The 12,359-nt window shown below is 42.8% G+C and overlaps 1 protein-coding gene across 2 annotated transcripts in view; it reads left to right on the top strand.

The window, feature by feature from the left end:
• Positions 1-12,359, top strand: part of PRKG1 (protein kinase cGMP-dependent 1) — a 1,249,639-nt gene that overhangs the window by 154,216 nt on the left and 1,083,064 nt on the right. The window lies entirely within an intron of this gene.

Raw genomic sequence — 12,359 nt, 5'->3', positions numbered from 1 at the left:
GTAACCGAAGCATGTCAGAGCTACAAAGGCCGGTGATTTAAAACTAATCATATTGGAAAGTGTGCCTTTGGCAAGAATCAGCAGGAAAAGTTGGCCATCCTTTTCCTTGAAATGCTTCCTTTCCGTCCCTTTCCTCATCTATACTTGCCTATTCTGGTGTTTTTCCATTATCTTTGTGAGCGCTTCTCTGTGGACCACGGCCCCAGGCTGGTTGGGTTCTCTGTAACTTTTTTTTTTTTTTTTTTAATGCTGTGCTCACCACAAATGTCACTACTGTCTGTCGCCATACGACTCTAGTACAATATTAGTGACTCTATTCCCTATGCTGTGCCTTTCACCCCTGCGGCATATTCATTCCATAACTGAAGGCTGTGTCTGCCACCCCCCTTCACCCGTTTTGCCCAACCCGTCACTCCCTTCCCTCCAGTAATCATCATGTTGTTCTCTGTAATTATGGATCTGCTTCTGCTTTTAGTTTTTTGTTTGTTTTGTCTTTCAGATTATACCAATAAGTGACATGATGTGGTGTTTGTCTTGCTCTGACTTATTTCACTTAGCGTAATACTCTCTAGGTCCGTCCATGTTGTCACAGATGGCAAGATCTCATCCTTTTTATGGCTGAGTAATATTCCTTTGTGTATATATACCACATCTTCTTGATCCATGCATCGATCAGTGGACCCTTGGGTCACTTTCACATCTTGACTGTTGTAAATGATGCTACAGTAAACATAGGGGTGCATATGTCTTTTTTTCAATGTTTATTTTTGAGAGAGAGACAAAGCACAAGCGGGGGAGGGGCAGAGAGAGAGGGAGACACAGAATCCAAAGCAGGCTCTAGGCTCCGAGCTATCAGCACAGAGCCCAACGTGGGGTTCGAACCCACAGCCGTGAGATCATGACCTGAGCCGAAGTCCGGTGCTTAACTGACTGAGCCACCCAGGCTCCCCGCTATGTCTTTCTGAATTAATGTTTTCATTTTCTTTGAGTAAATACCCAGTAGTGGAGTTACTGGATACTATGGTATTTCTATTTTCAATTTCTTGAGGAACCTCCGTACTGCTTTCCACAGTCGCTGTACCAGTTTGCATTCCCACCAGCAGTGCATGAGTGTTCATTTTTTTTCCCACATCCTCACCAACACTTATTATTTCTTTTCATTTTGATTCTAGTCATTCGAAGAGATGTGAGGTGATATCTCATGGTTTTGATCAGCACTCGCAGATGATGAGTGATGTTGAGCATCTTTTCATGTGTCTCTTGGCCATCCGTATGTCTTCTTTGGAGAAATGTCTGTTCAGGTCATCTGCCCATTTTTAATTGGACCATTATTATTATTGCTATTATTATTTGGTGCTGAGCTGTCTGTATGAGTTCTTTATATATTTTGGATACTAACCCTTTGTCAGATGTATCATTTACAATTATCTTCTCCCATTCAGTAGGTCGCCTTTTCATTTTGTTGATGATTTCCTTTGCTGTGCAGAGGATTTTTATTTTGATGTAGTCCTAATAGTTTATTTTTGCTTTAGCTTCCATTGCTCGGGAGACGTACATATAAAAATGTTTTGGGGCACCTGGGTGGCTCAGTCAGTTAAGCGTCCGACTTCGACTCAGGTCATGATCTCGTGGTTTGTGAGTTTGAGTCCCACGTCGGGCTCTATGCTGACAGCTCAGCGCCCGGAGCCTGCTTTGGATTCTGTGTCTCCTCCTCTCTCTCTGCCTCTCCCTGCTCGTGCTCTGTCTCTCTCCGTCTCTCAATAATAAATAAACGTGAAAAAAAAATTTTTTTTAAATGTTGCTACAGCCAACATCAAAGTGATTACTGCCTATGTTCTCTTCTAGAAGTTTTATGGTTTCAGGTCTCATATTTGGGTCTTTCATCCATTTTGATATTTTTGTGTCTGGTGTAAGACACCCGTCCAGTTTCATTCTTTTGCATGTCGCCGTCCACTTTTTTCCCGGCACCATTTGTTGAAGCAACTGTTTTTTCCTCATTGTGTAATCTTGCCTCCTTTGTCACAGATTAATTGACCCTATAAGTGTGGTTTTCCTTTCGCGTTCTCTGTTTTGCTCTGGTGACCTACGTGTCCGTGTTTGTGCCAAGACCCCGTTATTTTGAGGACTACATCTTTGTAGTGTGTCTTGAAACCTGGGATTGGGATACCTCCAGCTTTGTTCTAATTTCCCAAGATTGCTTTGGCTCTTTGAGGTCTTTGGTGCTTCCATACAAATTTTAGTATCGTTTGTTCCAGTTCTGGGGAAAATGCTGTTGGTATTTTGCTAGGGATTGCACAGAATCTGTAGAGTGCTTTGGGTAGTATTTTAACAAAATACTACCTTTCCCCTCATTTAATCCTACGTGAAGTCTCAGAGCTTCTACCTGGAAAATATACTTCGAGTTTCACTTACATTTCTGGCCATCTCTGCCGTCACCTTCCTAACCTGAGTCGTCACTCTTGTCTTGTTTGAAAATACCTCAGTGGCACTTTCCGGGGCTCTCCTTCCCTTCTCCTACTTGCACCTGTCTCCTTTCATTCCCTGCAACCCTAAGTGATCTCTTAAAACTGTAAATCAGGCCGTGTCACTCGCTAACCTCGTTTCACTGTTAGTAGCTTTTCATTTGACGAAGACTTGAGTTCTTTTCCTCCAGTCTTCAAGCTCCCATCTAAACCAGCCCTGCTTACATCCCCCAATTTCACCTCCAGCCCTCCTTTCTCCTGCTCAAAAGGCTCTAACTACCTTCTCCAAACTTGAGTCTGAAAATAGTCTGTTCCTCTTGCCGTGAGTGCCCTCCTCCTGTGTTTGGTGCATCTTATCCTTAAATCTTAGCCTAAGTGTTCCATTTCTAGGAAGGTCTCTGTTTCAGACCCCGAATAGGTGTTCCTCTTTAGTTTGCATTCGGGACCCGTTTTGTAAGCTTCCACTTTTTCTCTTTCAACTGTGTTATTTATTTACCTCTGTGTTGTCTTCCCTCTACGACCAGAATCACAGCTCTGAGAAGACAAAGACCTTATTTCACTCATCCCTGGGCCCCCAGTGTCATGTGTGAGGCACTGAAGGCATGCTTGGTGAATGCATGAATAAATGAATGAGCGAACGAACGAACGAACGAATCTAATGGTCAGGTGCCTTGCAGACCACTGTCTAAGACTCACTGAGAAACCTGGGGTCTTGAAGAAAGGCTGTGGGGTGAAAGTGCAATGTTATGTCAACTGTTTTACTAAGTTGGGCAACTGATCTGTTTCTGGAAGTTTTTATTGGGAGGATAAGGTGAGACGACATGTCTAAAACACCTCGAGTAAATATACCCCGAGGAAGTTCTTCTTGGCAGTTCTGCCTGTATCCGGACTCTACCCACAAGGAGAGTTAGTGTCCTCATGGATGACCTCCCCTTCTTCACATCCCTTTGTCCAGTTCATGTTCCTCTCATTGCAGAGGCTGACAAAAAAGTAGAAAGTGGGAGGGGCTGTATGCAGAGGGTCTGTCCAGCAGTTTCTTCCTCTTTGGTGGCACATTCCCAGCTGGGGGTACATCATAACCCAACGTCTCCATAAAGGAGCCCCTTGAAATCTTGGCAACCCCCACCCCAGGAATATTGTGCAAGCCCTTCATCCCGCCTGCCCCCCAAATCCGTGTGTTCCTTCTAGCTGCCTCGGGTTCGGGGGTCAACATTTCAGGCTCAGTTCTGCCCTTTGGGTTAATTCATTTAGATATGTATGTCCACACCCACTTTTCCTCAGTGCCCCAGATGCTCAGCTGCCGGCTCCCCTCCCTTCTATAGCCTGTTTCAGACTTCTGGAGCCTTGGCCTGGCAAAACCCTGAAGTCCCCCTTCGACTGGCTGGAATCCTTCAGACACTTTGAGATCAGGTGCCTACAAATGTATGGTCTGCAATTCCAGTGTACTTTGTGTTATCAGCCCTCTGTCTTCTGTATTTATTTATTATGCTCAACCCCCTTGGCTTCATGGCCTGCCTAGATTTCTTTATGGTTTCCCTCTTTCCTCTTGTCCTTCACTCACTGATGACTGTGACCTTATTTCACAAGGGACACGTTTTTGGGAATGGCTTTCAGATTTGTAGGCACGACTTCGTTCCATAAATACTGTGCTCGTGTCAGCAGCTACTCTAGGTCACTTTTTCAATCATTTGGTGGATAATTACGGTTGTGTTTCAAACCCATCAATCACTATTATCTGTATTTACCTGCAGTGGCAGAATTTGAACCTAGAATTGTTGCATTGGAAATATAATAAATATTCACGGTTTGCCACTGAAAGGGACACACTTTTAAAGGACAGCGTGTTACAGGGTGATAGATAGTGGATTCAAGTGACAAAATCACATTGATCTCCCTCCTTCCCTTCCTCCCTACATTGACTTCTTTGACCAAAATTTAAGATAGCCACCTTATCAAATTAGAGCACAGAAACCATTGTATTAACAGGTTTTGCTAGGTTTATAAATTCTCCATATTAGATTTCTACCGTAAAGTACGTCTCTGGAAAGCATTTAATGTTTAACATGTCATATTCATTAAGAGGAAACTTTTGCACACTTTCTTTCCCCTTCGTATTTGTATACGAAGTCCATCTGAGGCAGGCTTTTAGGAAGGAAAGGAGGGAGAGGGAAAAGGGGTGTGCTCACAACAGATGTTTGAACACCCTGGAGTAAATGAGTTGAGTTCGGGGTACCTGGGTGGCTCAGTCAGTTTAAGCATCCAGCTCTTGGTTTTGGCTCAGGTCATGATCTCACGGTTTGTGGGTCCGAACTCCCATCTTGGGCTCTATGCGGAGCATGGAGTCTGCTGGAGATTCCCTCTCTCCCTCTCTCTCTGGCTCTCCCCACTCACTCTCTCTGTCTCTCAAAACAATTTAAGACAATAAAAACAAAACAGAAAGCAAGTGAGTTGAATTCCATTGTCGAATTCAAGAGGTGATTTTGTATTAGAGGTTATCTCCCTGTGAAAGCCACAAGACATAGTCATGCTTCGCAAATGTAGAGAATGAATTGGATCAGAGCGGAAATCTCCCTGAATGAACCATCACAGAGTTCTTTAAACTATAGAATTCTTGTCAAATGGCCACAGTTCCCTGCTGATGCTGGGGCAGTGGATTTATTGAGTCTTTGCCCAATGGCCGAAGGCACGAGAAAGAGAGACAGGCACAGAGAGAATCAAAGATGTAGAAAGAGAGACAGAAAGAATGTGAATGTGTGTGTAATGAAGGAAGGTCTGAAACATGTTGATTTCAGGCTGCAAGTCAGTTGCCCTGAGTTCTCCTTTAATCTCCAACACGGACTTGGCAGGCGTCTAGCCCCTTTGAGCCTCTGTTTTCTTATCTGCCACATAGGGATAATAGTAACATCTGTTCTACCTACTTCACAGGTTTGTGGCAATAATAGGATGAAATGTTAGATGGGGAATTGTTTTGAAAGCGTGCAGTGCTCTCTGCAGATAAAAGGTCATATTATCCAACCGTAGCATTCTTAACTTTTGCAGAAGTAGAGATAAATGGGAAGAATGTTTGCTTTTGGATTTCATAATTGGGATAATTTATTCACATTGTCAACACAATTTTGTATCGTGGGCTTGTAACTCACACAGTTTAGTAGAGCGAGGCTTAGGAGTCCCATGGGTTTATCTTTAAATCCTGATGCCTATTGGGATGCCTGGGGAGGGGGCTCAGTCGGCTAAGCCTCCGAATCTTGGTTTTGGCTCAGGTCACGATCTGATGGTTTGTGAGTGCAAGCCCCACATCAGGCTCTGTGCTGACAGTGCAGAACATGCTTGGGATTCTCTCTCTGCCCTTCCTCTCCTCATGTGCATGTGTGCGCGTGCTCGCTCTCTCTCTCTCTCTCTCTCTCTCTCTCTCAAATAAACTTAAAAAAAAATCCTCTTACCTGTCATGTACTAGTTGGGGGACATTGGGCTGGTTATACAGCTGCTCTGAGCCTCAGCTCCACCGTGGCAAGTTCAGCAAGTCGTTGTGGAACTGAAGTGACATAAGGCTTCTTGCTAAGGACATGGATTAACCAGATAAATAGTGGTTGTAGCAGCAGCAGCAGTCGTAGTCTACCTACTACTGTGATCTCATGTTGTCACCACTGGTTAATCTTTTCCACTCTGGTTGAGAAGCTTGGAAACCACCGAGCTTTTACAGCTAGGAGCATAATTGTTTGGTTTTTAAATTTATTAAATATAAAATTTATTTTAAAATTACATTTATTAAAAAAGAATTTCTCTCCCTCTCTCTCTCTCTCTCTCTCTCTCTCTCTCTCTATATATATATATATATATATATATATATATATATATATATATATATGTCATCTCCCTTTAAGCCGACTCAGTGTGTCTCATGGATTAAAGCCCAATGCAAGTGAAGCTGTTTGGAGATGCAATTGAACCAAGTTTATCAAAACAGATGACCTGTTCCTTAAGACCCGAGGGTCACTGTTACAAGGCCAACTTTGGCTCTCGTTTTCTGGAAGCAGCACCAGAGGAAGTCATGAATGGCCCAAGACCTAATTTTGAGCCAGTAGAAAGTACACGTATTTGGCGGGTGGAGGGTTTATAGAGAAACATGTTATTTTCCTGCTGCTGAATTCAAACAAATGTTAAGTAATTGACAGTAGAATGCAGCATATCCCAGAGCTTCATCTGAGAAGCACCTGAACAGCAGGAAGTTTTTCTAAAATGATTTCTTTGATGATTAACTTCAACGTCATGCCTTTGAACTTACCAAAATGGCCGTGGAGAACACACAGTCATAACTTGAGGTACTAGGTTTTCGAGAGCTACACGGAGCATTGTGGCACCCGTAGGCAGGGTCACCCGGGGTGGCGAGGCACCTTGCTGGATGTTCCTGGTGTGATCGTGTTGACCTTGTTGGAAACGAGTGAACCCTAAGGGATCACCATTGTTGGAGGGTTTTGAGAGAGGAACAGTTGTTTGACGGTGTTGAATTGCGATTGGGCGTATAAATATATGTCATGTGTTTTCTCCCTAATCCTTGCTCTGTTTTTCAGTTTAGATAGCTAAACTTTAAAAACAGAATTCATTCATAATAGACGAGGCCACATGGTTCTTCCATTCTGTAATGTAACGCGTACGGTCTTCTTGATTCTCACGGAAAGCGCTTTACAGAGCTTCTGTGAAACCCCACGGTTCTACTTCCGTGGTACGAAAGAGAAACTTGGAGGATGAGCGTTTGATCTGGCCCTTTTGGAGACTATTCTATTTTAAGTCAGGCTCACTCGTGTGAAGTAGCTGTAAAATGTATCTCTAGAGCACTGAATGACTTGAATAGTTGAGCGCAAGACTTTAACATTGACTTGTTGGAAGTTGGTGAACACGTACAAAGAACAATAATTTCCTTTTCTTTCAATTAGCACAAGTCTGCTCCATCTGTTTGCATTGAAGCGGTGATTTCAAGAGCGACTTCATATTGTTGTCAATTTGAATAAGTACAGAGCATTAGTTAAAAACGAGGAGGCTTGAGTGATTTTCGAGCACATAGGTCTTGTGGGTGAACCATCTTCTTGCCCCAAGCATTTTTTTTTCTTTAGAGTTATAATATCTCAATTTCATTTAGACTTTCATCTGTGTTAGAACAACAGGATAGTTTTTAGAAGGGAAATGGCAACTGGAAATGATTTGCAATGCAGGTGATTGAGAAAAATTACCGTCAGTGGTCAGCAAGAACTATGTTGCTCCCGTGTCTTTTGGCCCAGCTATCCCCGTGTGTGGATTTTAGGTCCAAATGCCGCAAATAGTTTTGATCTCTTCATGACCGTTTCTGCTACAAGAGCGAGATGGCCAGGGCAGAGTTGGCTGATGTGAAAATACAGGCTGAAACTTGTTGAAAACCGATTTTCAGTTGTGAGGAAATATCTAAATTGGTCGGTAGCTTTGCGGGATTGAATTCTGTCTTTAAGCAACGTGGGCAGATGGAGATTTCTTAGCTCTCAGCCAGCTTAGACCTGCAAAGCTCATGCGGGAAAGCTGTTGGACCAGAGATAGGACCCACTGTTGAGATAGAATTGTAACTTGTTGGGGCGGCAAGAGCGGGACTCCAAGAGAGTCTCTTGGTTGCAGGTAATTACCCGGGTAGTTCACAGCAGATGAATGGAGTTACCTTGTCGAGGTGACTCCCGGGATTGGAAACTCTTAAGGGGCTTTGTAATGACTTTATGTGAGTAAACCGTCCGTTTACTTCCGATGAGACTTCTCAGGTGCCCTCTGCAGACTATACTGCAGGTAAGGGCGGCTTTGAAACTGCAGTTACTGCTTCTTCTGACTTGGGAGCCTACAGCTGACCATCGAGAGCTAAAAGGACGGAGTCCTGTTTGCGCTTTTGTAGTCAAAAAGCTGATTATAGACGCTTTACACTTTTAAAACCGTTTTTGGCTGATTTTCACTCATAGTAGTAATTTAATAGCTTTGACTGTTTTTTAAAGTGCCTGGAAGTCTTTGAAACGGAGGGGCTGGGTGATAATTCTCACGTTTCTGGGCCCGGCCCTCCTGGCCATATTTGCTATTGCCTGGTGTGTGTTCAGGGTGAAACGAAAGAGAGGCTTTGAGTGGAGAGTAAATTCTAGGCCTCTGAAGACAGCCTGAAACTGGACATGCGACCTCTTTCTTTCCCAAAATGCATAAGTGGCCCAAGCGTCAGTGATTCAAAGTCCAAGGAAATGTAGGACTTCTGAGACAGGGGTTCCCACGAGCTTTAACTATAAGAATTCCCTATTAACATAGTCATAAGTTACAGTTTTGGCCCCCGTTAATCGATGAAATACATGGCAGAAAACCTCCGTGAACTCAGAAACAGCTTAAAGTACATTTGTATTATTTCTGTTTTATGTCTGATCTACCGCCCGTCAATCATCTCTCTTCCATTCCTGCCCTGCGTCCCTGTAGCTTTAGAAAACACTGCAATGTCATCACCACGTTCCAGACCCTAGGAGACCTGCCTCCTGCCTGCCTTTGTAATCTCGTTCTCCTGGCCCTTGGCTTCTTGTTCGCTCTGTCCTTCAGCCACAGAGGTGTCCTTTCGGGCCTCTGGACAGATCGAGCTCATTCCAACCTCTGCGCCTTTGTGTGTGTTTTTCCTTTCAGTTAGAATAGTCGTCTGCACAATCTTCCCGTGGTTGGATCTTATTGTCATAGAGTCCTCGGTTCAGAGAAGCCTTCGTGATGCCCCAGCCTAAACAGCCTTCCCTTCTCTTTGAAATAACGCTAGCCCTGTGTAGATACTGCAAGACACAATAACCACGGTGTAGAATAGCCTTTGGTTTAATGTTGAGAAAACTAATGAGGCTCTGTTTATTAATAGTGAATAATGCCGGCTTCTTTGTTAGAGAAGTAGGTGTGTATTTTCCAACACTTCGCTAGAATTGCCCGTTTTTACTAAAGCTTGTGTAGGAAGATTATTTCTATCAACTATTTGCGTCTGTTCAAGAACTTTCCCTGCAGAAGTAGAAGGGGAAGTGGGTTTTCCAAGTTATTTTCTAAAACCTGAAAGTGGGGAAGACTCAAGGCTGGAAATCCTGGCATTTAAATAATCTGGGGTTATTATGTCACCTAATGAAATTTTTAGAGAAGGAAAGGATTATCATGTTGGTTTCAGCACTTATAAATTAAGGCACATTAAATTCTGAGGGTGTTAGAAAAATAATCTATATCCAGCAATTTACTGGAGCCAACTCTTAACTGGCTCATATAGGAACTGCTTGTTAAATTTTCAGGAATTTTGCAAGCAGGTTGACTTTACATTAGTAGACTTGAAATTGGCTTGAAATTGGCTATGGTGGGAGTATTTATACCATGGAAATTGGCAAATGCTACAAACCAAAGCTTTTTTTTTTTTTACCCCCTCTATAGAGAGGGGGTGTTTACCAGCACACCATTTATATATAGCCAATATTTCAGAGGCTGACAGTTTGATGATGACGAATCAATAGGGTGAGCTCAAAATAACCAAGTTCCTTTTATGGTGTTTGTATTTCCAAAGCCACACATTTGGAGCACGGAAGAAAAACAATGTTAATGGATTGTTTATACACAGAAGCAGACAGGAAGGATCAAACATCAAGATCTTTGTGTTTGCTTCTTACAGTCCCCAGGTCAGGCTGCTGAATTCGTGCAGCCTGTTGTTAAAATATGTACTCTGAGTGAGAGCAGATAGCCGCCTTCTGGAACTTGTGATAGCAGCTTTCCCCAGCTCCCAGACTGATCACCAAGCTCGCTGGCATCGCGTGCAGCATCATATTTTAGGTACAGCGAGTGTCTTAGACTGTGTCTCAAGGAAAGAGAAGGAGTCACAGGAGACTGAGGTGGAGGCTGTGATCGATTCTAGTCCATAAGGTTGGAGCAAAGGGAGATGAAGAATTGACCCAGTGGCTCAAGCCCTCGGTGGGAAAGGACTTAAGGGAGACTCGTATGAAGGGGCAGGGCGTTCACGATTGCTCCCCGACAAGAACATCTTTGGGTTACGCCACACAGAGGCATGAGATGGATTGTTGGTGACGTTTCAGGGACAGGTGTTTTATTGGATGGTATTGTGTGAAAGGACAGGTAGGACACAGGTCCTCTATTTCTCAGTGTGTTTTGAAGTGACACAAACACATACGTGACGACCCCCAGTTTTTGTTTCTTCAGAGACTTGAGATCGGATGTCCTCCATTTCAAAAAAAATCTGAGAAGCAACAGCAGCCTGAAGTTCCCCTCCCCCCCAACTTTGTGGTCAACATTTGGAAAATCTGGGTAGTTCTAAGAGATTGCATTAGACCTCAGGGTTTCACTATTTCTGAAGTCTTCACAAAACAGGGTAATAGTCCTACTTAAGAGAAAAGAGAAATGCTTTCTTCACCCATCCTTGGATTGAAATAATTATTTTGGGGAGAATAGGGCTCTCCTTCGAAGCTGGTGGCATTTCTAGGGCTTAGATTTTTAATGGAGCACTATTAATGTTTCCGAAAGGATAAGATGCCATCAGTGGCTCCCCAGGTAGGGATTCTGGGATTGATAGCCTCCAGGAGTTACGATATTAGAAAATAAGGACCTATTGATGACCTCACTCTCTGACCCAAACAAAGAAAATAAAGGCATTTTATGTGAAGAGATTATTTAACTATTTAATTAAATTAATTTCCTGAACATCAACTAGGTCCTGGTGTTGGGAAATGTGATCCTAGAACAGTAGATCTCAGGAGTCACTCTGAAGGTGCTGCTGCCATTCCTGACATCAGAGATGGTGAAGATAATTAAGAAAGGAAATGTCATGATAGTCGCAGAAGGGGACAGAGTTTTGCTTAAAGTTTTGGCAAGCTGGAATAAATGGCTGAAAAGCCCTGCCTGACTGATGTAAAAGTCTCACTTGAAAATGTTTTAATGTTTATTTATTTTTGAGAGACAGAGAGAGACAGTGTGAGCAGGGGAGGGGCAGAGAGAGAGAGGGAGACACAGAATCCGAAGCAGGCTCCAGGCTCTGAGCAGTCAGCACAGAGCCCGAAGCAGGGCTTGAACCCACGAACATTGAGATCATGACCTGGGCTGAAGTCAGACGCTTAACCGACTGAGCCACCCAGGGGCCCCAAAAGTCTTACTTTTAGAATAGTCTATTCTGAAGTTCTTAACAACTGGCTGTCTCTATATTAGGTGAAAATCCCTACCATTAGTATTTAAACGCAGGCCACATGAACAAGAATCTATTGCAAAGGGTAACATTGAATATGCCAATAAAAGACATAAAAGAATATGCCAAAAAATATGTCATTGTTTCAATGAGAAGTGGATGAAATTAGATTATTTTTATTTCTCCAAATAGCACAGTGACTTTTTATAAACTGCCTTTAAAGTGATTTTTCAATATGAAAAAGCATGCCCCATTCTAGAAAATTTTATAAAGAGACAAAAGTAGAAAGAAAAACATAATTCTGTCACCAAAGGCAACCAATGCCAACATTTTGTTTATTTCCTTCTAAAATTGTTTCGGGTCATTGCTGTGTATACTCTGTTATGTCCTTTCCCCACCCCCCCCCTTTTTTTTTTTACTGCTTCTGCAATTAATACTGTTACCATCTTTTTTTACCTACCATTTCCTGAAAAGTAATATTACGGTCTTCACATAAAATTCTTCTGAGTTGGTAATTTTTTCCCAGTTTTATTAAGAAATGATTGACATCATCACTATGTAAGTTTAAGGTACACAACATGGTGGTTTAATTTATATATATTGTGAAATGATTACCACAGTAGGCTTTAGTTAACAGCCCTCATTTCCTATGGATATAATAAAAAGGAATGAAAAAAATTTCCCCCAACAAGTTTCTCTCTGGGTCATACAGCAGTGTTCAC

Source organism: Panthera leo, chromosome D2, assembly GCF_018350215.1.
Source record: "Panthera leo isolate Ple1 chromosome D2, P.leo_Ple1_pat1.1, whole genome shotgun sequence".
Lineage (NCBI taxonomy): Eukaryota > Metazoa > Chordata > Mammalia > Carnivora > Felidae > Panthera > Panthera leo.
This window is presented reverse-complemented; position numbering and strand designations above follow the sequence as displayed.